Source organism: Pollicipes pollicipes, unplaced genomic scaffold (assembly GCF_011947565.3).
Source record: "Pollicipes pollicipes isolate AB1234 unplaced genomic scaffold, Ppol_2.1 Scaffold_3447;HRSCAF=4054_pilon_pilon_pilon, whole genome shotgun sequence".
In the NCBI taxonomy this organism is placed as follows: domain Eukaryota; kingdom Metazoa; phylum Arthropoda; class Thecostraca; order Pollicipedomorpha; family Pollicipedidae; genus Pollicipes; species Pollicipes pollicipes.
Genome location: NW_023596297.1, coordinates 12,221,396 through 12,227,395, shown reverse-complemented (window position 1 = coordinate 12,227,395; position 6,000 = coordinate 12,221,396). Strand labels below are relative to the sequence as shown.

The following is a 6,000-nucleotide window of genomic DNA, read 5'->3' as shown; positions in this document are numbered from 1 at the left end:
GGTAGGTACCACCGCAGCCAGCTCATTCCTTGGCTTCATCGGAGACAGCGCAGTCACTGGTCCCATTCGATGCAGCGCAGCAGCTGGCCTCACAAGAGCCAATGCAACAGCCAGGCCCACTACTCATCACTAGCCTATCGCAATATCAACCAATGAAAACTGGAAAGTTGAGCTCAATGTAGGGAAATGTTTACAGCGCAACAGTCACCTTGAAGTCACTGTGGAGTTACAACGGTGTTGGTGGTGGTGGTGTGTGTTTGGGGGGGGGGGAGCTAGCACGATTTTTATCTCGAAACTTTCCATGCACCCTCGTAAGGCAATGTTAAATGTTGCCTGGAGTTGGGGGAGGGGGCAGCTGCCTTCCCCTTGTCTCCCTAATCTGCTGCCCATGCTTCGGGGCCAAGCTGCAGCCATTGGAGTCGAATCAATACATTAGCAGATGTGGTTAAGGAACATACAAAGCCATAAGGACAGGAACTCAGCAACCCGTCCCCAGCAAGCAAAGCAACGCAAAGAGGCACCATTTCGCTGAATCCAAGATGCTTTCAATGTGAGTTCTAACTAAAGTGTGGGGGGGGGGGGCAGTCCATTCAGGCACCACGGTACCCAGGACCGAACTTTGCGACACTGTATGTAGAACTGTGATCGATAATGATTTTCCCCTTTAATCCAGATGTTGGAGCAGGGGCGCAGCCAAGGGAGAGTTCTGAGGATCTGATGCCCTCTCCTTAAACTCAAATTTTTCGTTTTCACCATACCGATGGCTGCCGTCAGAAAGTAAAAAGTCGGTGTGATGTAGAGGTGCAGTTTCCTTTCCAGTTGAGAAGGGCCTTCAGCCTCTTTTCCCTGCAGTTTGGGAAGAAGCGGGCTAAACATAGGTGGAAACCCGTTTGTTGGCGTATTTTGGGGATAGGATGGGTCATTTTCCACTGTGCAGCCTCCACTGTTCCATTGAAGTATATCAGCTGCCATCTCCGGACCTGTCCTATCACTCTGTAGCCAGCTCTGGTTCAAACGTAACATTTCAGGCGCCCCCTCCGGCCCTATGTCATCACTCTATAACGAGCCGGAGTCCCTACTCATGTCGTCTGCAGCCAGCTCTGGTCCAGGTTTCATAATCAGCTCTGGTGTCGGTGTAATCCGCTCTGAAGCAAGCTCTGGCCGCAGTGTGACCACTCTGTAACTAGCACTGGTGCCACTAGTAGTCATCTTCAAACAAGTATTGTCAGACAGGGATCCTATTTGGTACCAAATCTCAAGTGCGCAAACAAATGGATAAGCAAGAGCAAAAATCATCGCCTCCCGTCAGATCTAACAAAATAGTTGGAAGCTTCACTCTGTTAGCGATTTAGTTTCGTCGTTATGTACCAACTGATAATTTTACCGTTGTGTATTTGGTCCCCAATTCGCTAGTGTTACAGACTTGGTCTTGAATCCGCAACACCTACCGTTCATTATGATTTGGTCCCAGGGGACCAAATCATGTAGCACCGTACACTGAAATAATGCGTGGATGCATCATTATAAAACGAAGACTAAACCTCCGGAATAAAGATTTTCGACTATTTCGAAAGCCCTGACGACCAACCATGAGTTCCACGCTTTCCTACGTATGCATAAACTATGTTTCGTATATTTCAGCTTGGTACCAAATAAGACCCCGTCTCATTTTATTAACACGAAAATGGCTGGTGTCAATTGCGGCTCCACCGCCTGCGTCAAAACCGGCTCCGCCCCTAGGCGACAAATCCGTAACGAGTTCTGGTCCCATTGCAGACCCTACGTAAATAGCTTTGTCGCTGGGGTGACACCTCCCCACCCAGCTCTGATGTATCCAGCCTCAGAACCAGTGCGACTACGTCTGTATCCAGCCCCAGAACCAATGTGACCACGTCTGTATCCAGCCTCAGAACCAGTGTGCCCACGTCTGTAACCAGCTCCGGTCGGCCGTGGCGGCCTCCGTAACTGGCCATCCATAATCGATGCGTGCGGTCGGTCGCGTGCCCAGCAGTCTGTCTATATTCCGTGGGGGCGGGCGCGTGGCTCCGCCCCCAGCGACTGGGTCCTGGCTTTGGGCACGTGCTGACCGAATTCGGTCTCACAGAAATCGTGCTGCTGTGGAGCTTTCTTCTCTCGGAGAAAGGGTCAGCGAGACTCACCCATTGGTAGTAAAAGATCGCCATGTCTTTATCTCATGTAGAAAGATCAGAACGAGTGTTGGTCGGCTCCTGACCAGCGCTACCCTTTAAGTTAAGCTCGTCATAAATAACCGCAGAACGGCCATGCTACTGTTACTCTGTTTGTATTAAGACAGTTAATTCCTTGTAACTGGCGATTGCAATTTACATCTGTCGCCTTGCGTTTATTTTGCGCAGGTCCTTCCGATGAGAGTTTTGTTTATTGCAATGCAATATATATTTCGCTATCGACTTTTTTGAGGCCTGTAGGATATTGCACCTGAATTATTATTCCGTTTCAACACCATGTTCGCGAAGAAAATAAATCCCCGGTGCTGCAGGCAATATGGCCCAGCTGCCCCGAGCCCCACTTCACTGGACCGTGGCGGCGGCCGGATGGAGTGCCTCACACCCACCTCACCATTACCGCTGTGTCTGCGCGTGCCCGATCTTACAGCGGCCGGATCGCCCAGCTGCCCCCCTGTCATCCTCGTAAAACGCGGCTCCATCGCCCCGGCACACGGACGGAAGTCTTCCCGACGCCGCTTGTGGACGTCACGTCACAGGCGGCGCCCGCGAGCGCGGCGCGATAACGCCGGGGCGGGCGCGGCCGGCCGGTGGGCGCCCGTTCCAAGGAGAGGGACCCGGCCGGCCGCGGCGCTTATCGCGGACTCGAGCCGACGCCGCGCGCTCCCCCAGGACCGATTTATCTCCCGACTAGATCGGAAGGAGGCCACTTTGACTATCCGCCATAAAGTGGCGCGGGTGCTGGACGGCCGCGGCGGATCGGCCGAGGTCGCTAGTGGTCCCCGGGGCACGGCGGCTTCTCCATCAGCCCATCACTTCTAATTACTCGGACAGAGATGGCAGTCGACCGCCGCTGACCGCGCCCGGCCCGTGCAGACTGCCGCCGATAGCAACGGTACGTTGGGATATGCATGCTCCTCTTTTGCTGATGGTGGATTTGTCTCATACCTCCCGCGGACTGGAACCTCTCAGGCTTTGCTCCGATTTCAGTACCGTTTGTGATGAATCTGGCCATATCTCAGGCATCTAGGTGGTCAGATGTGTTTACTTGCTGACATGTACTTACATGCGGTCATTGCTGAGCTATGACTGTCTCTTAAGTTTGATCTGGATCATTTTGAGTGGATTGTTTTCTTCTGTTTATTTTCCAAAACCAGGCGAGGGAAGGAGAGAGAGAGAGAGAGAGAGAGAGAGAGAGAGAGAGAGAGAGGAGAGAGAGAGAGAGAGAGAGAGAGAGAGGAGAGAGAGAGAGAGAGCGAGAGAGAGAGAGAGAGAGAGAGAGAGAGAGAGAGAGAGAGAGAGAGAGAGAGAGAGAGAGAGAAGAGAGAGAGAGAGAGAGAGAGAGAGAGAGGAGAGAGAGAGAGAGAGAGAGAGAGAGAGAGAGAGGAGAGAGAGAGAGAGAGGAGAGAGAGAGAGAGAGAGAGAGAGAGGAGAGAGAGAGAGAGAGAGAGAGAGAGAGAGAGAGAGAGAGAGAGGAGAGAGAGAGAGAGAGAGAGAGAGAGAGAGGAGAGAGAGAGAGAGAGAGAGAGAGAGAGAGAGAGAGAGAGAGAGAGAGAGAGAGAGAGAGAGAGAGAGAGAGAGAGAGAGAGAGAGAGAGAGAGAGAGAGAGAGAGAGAGAGAGAGAGAGAGAGAGAGAGAGAGAGAGAGAGAGAGAGAGAGAGAGAGAGAGAGAGAGAGAGAGAGAGAGAGAGAGAGAGAGAGAGAGACTTAGAACTGACAGAGGATGATTCCAAAAATTACAAGCTTTGCTTTTGCTTAAAGGGATGCCCCTCATTTGTGTGGAATATTGGGCTGAAAAGGCCATTTTGAACATCATAAGATCATTTGGTACAGTTCACAGCAGCGTCATTCTTGAGACCTAACCCCGCTAGTTCCTGAGCTACACGCGCGCGAAGATGTGCAGACTATTTTGAGCAAACAAGTTGAAGGTTGCCCACGCATTAATGACGCCATACAAACGTCATTAAAATTCCACCATTCCTTTAGCCATGCGGCGATGAAGGCCAAGAAAAATAGCATTGTTGAGTCACTCGCATCTGGCGTTCGTGAGCACGATTTCCAGATAAAACAACCGTCAAATGGCTCGGAATCAATGTTGCGGAAGGTACGATGACGCGACGAAACAAGGACATATTGAGAAGCACATTTACTAAACAGAGAAAATGTCTTGTCCAGAGCAGTCTTTCGCACTTTTAAGTATGCCAATGGTTACGTGAGCCCATTGCATCATATTTGATACTTGCTCCAATATCCTTAAATGTGGAACATTCCCTTTAATTCAGGCAAGGAAGACATCGAGTCCCTGGTTTTTCACCATTCTGATTTGAGAGATTTCATCTTGACAGTAAGCAATATCCATTACACAACTGGAAACATTGAGTTTCGCCAATATAGCCAATGGTTGACGTCTGAATCATGTTTCTTAACCGGTGCCTCCTGGAATATCAAAGGTCGTTTTCTGTCAGGACGAGGTATCCCAGCTCATTACGTTATACTTTAATTTGCATACTGCTTAGCAGTGAGCAGTAGCCCCACACACTACATGTAAAGAAATTATGTGTCACGTTGAGCATGTTATAAATTCCATCTCTGACAAGCCGGGTGATTGCTGTAAGACGTGCCACAGCTTTCAATTTTACTGCATCTCCTATGTTCATTTACATTGTATACTGTGCATATTACAGACGATAAACCACAGGATGTGCATATATTTGCCTTCCTGCCAACCAGTGGACCCATTTCGGCGTAAATGTTTTGCAATATATTATTGAGTGTTGAATATGCATGGTTAACGAAAACTAATCTCTGATTAATGGACTTACTCTCGTTGGATAATACAAGATTCGTCCACATTCCTCATTTCCGTTAAAATGTAATGATTAGCCTTGGCATACATCAATTTTAGCGTTATCGGTGACAAGATATCTATGCGTCATGTATGGGCGTTAAATATCTGCCATTACGTGTAGTCTATCATAGACCACTGCATTTTGTCCGAACAAAACATGTCCAGAGGCCAGGTCCCAACGCTACCAGTTCCTGCGAGCCACAATACAACACAGCGTTGTGTGGCCTCGTTAATCTCCATACTCGTTTTCAATGCGACGGGTCGAACCGCCAAACTTTCGCTCAACTTTTTTAATTTGCCGAGCAAACGTTTCAACAGTGGCATCGTTAATTTTCGGTCGCCAGGCCAACTCGCCTTTCACGAGAAGCCAGGCTTCGAACCTGTCCCCATGCATGCATTCAAAGCTGCAGTTCTTTGATGTTCAGCGCGTTAGGAGTTCCCTCGCCTCCTGATTAAATCTCCTGTCAATTGGCTGGGAGTCCGGGCCTTTCATTGAGAGGCTCGCATACCGCACGAGCGGGCTCTTCGTCCAGCTTCCATTGACGTGCAGCTCCTTGCAGAGCGGCGTTCGGCTCTGACGTCACCACTGCGCCGCACTGCGCCGGACAAAGCAGCCCCGGACCACTGGCAGGCTCGATAATTGTACAGCGATGTTCCATTGCGGGTATGTGCACAGTGGCACATGCTTTCAGCACGAGGAACGCGCATAAAGATGATTATTAGTCACGGAACAATTCGTAGTGCATGCGGCTTTCAAAGAAGCTGTCATCCGTAAGCATTCGAAGAGAGTGCTCCACATTTGCATGGGATTTCGAAATGAAATAACCATCTTGCAGATCATTCAGTGTAGTTCACAGCCCTGCCCTTCTTAACGCGCGCTCGGGTGGGCGTGGAGGGAGCAAATTGACCCCCGACACCCGATAGTTTTTTCAGGATAATTTCCGAACG

At 50.0% G+C, this 6,000-nt stretch overlaps 1 protein-coding gene across 1 annotated transcript in view; it reads left to right on the top strand.

The window, feature by feature from the left end:
• The first annotated feature begins 2,935 nt into the window (after positions 1-2,935).
• Positions 2,936-6,000, top strand: part of LOC119091343 (cAMP-dependent protein kinase catalytic subunit 1) — a 93,073-nt gene continuing 90,008 nt past the window's right edge. The window contains exon 1 of the mRNA XM_037214084.1: positions 2,936-3,099. The gene's annotated coding sequence lies outside the window, so the exon portion shown is untranslated. The remainder of the gene's footprint in view (positions 3,100-6,000) is intronic.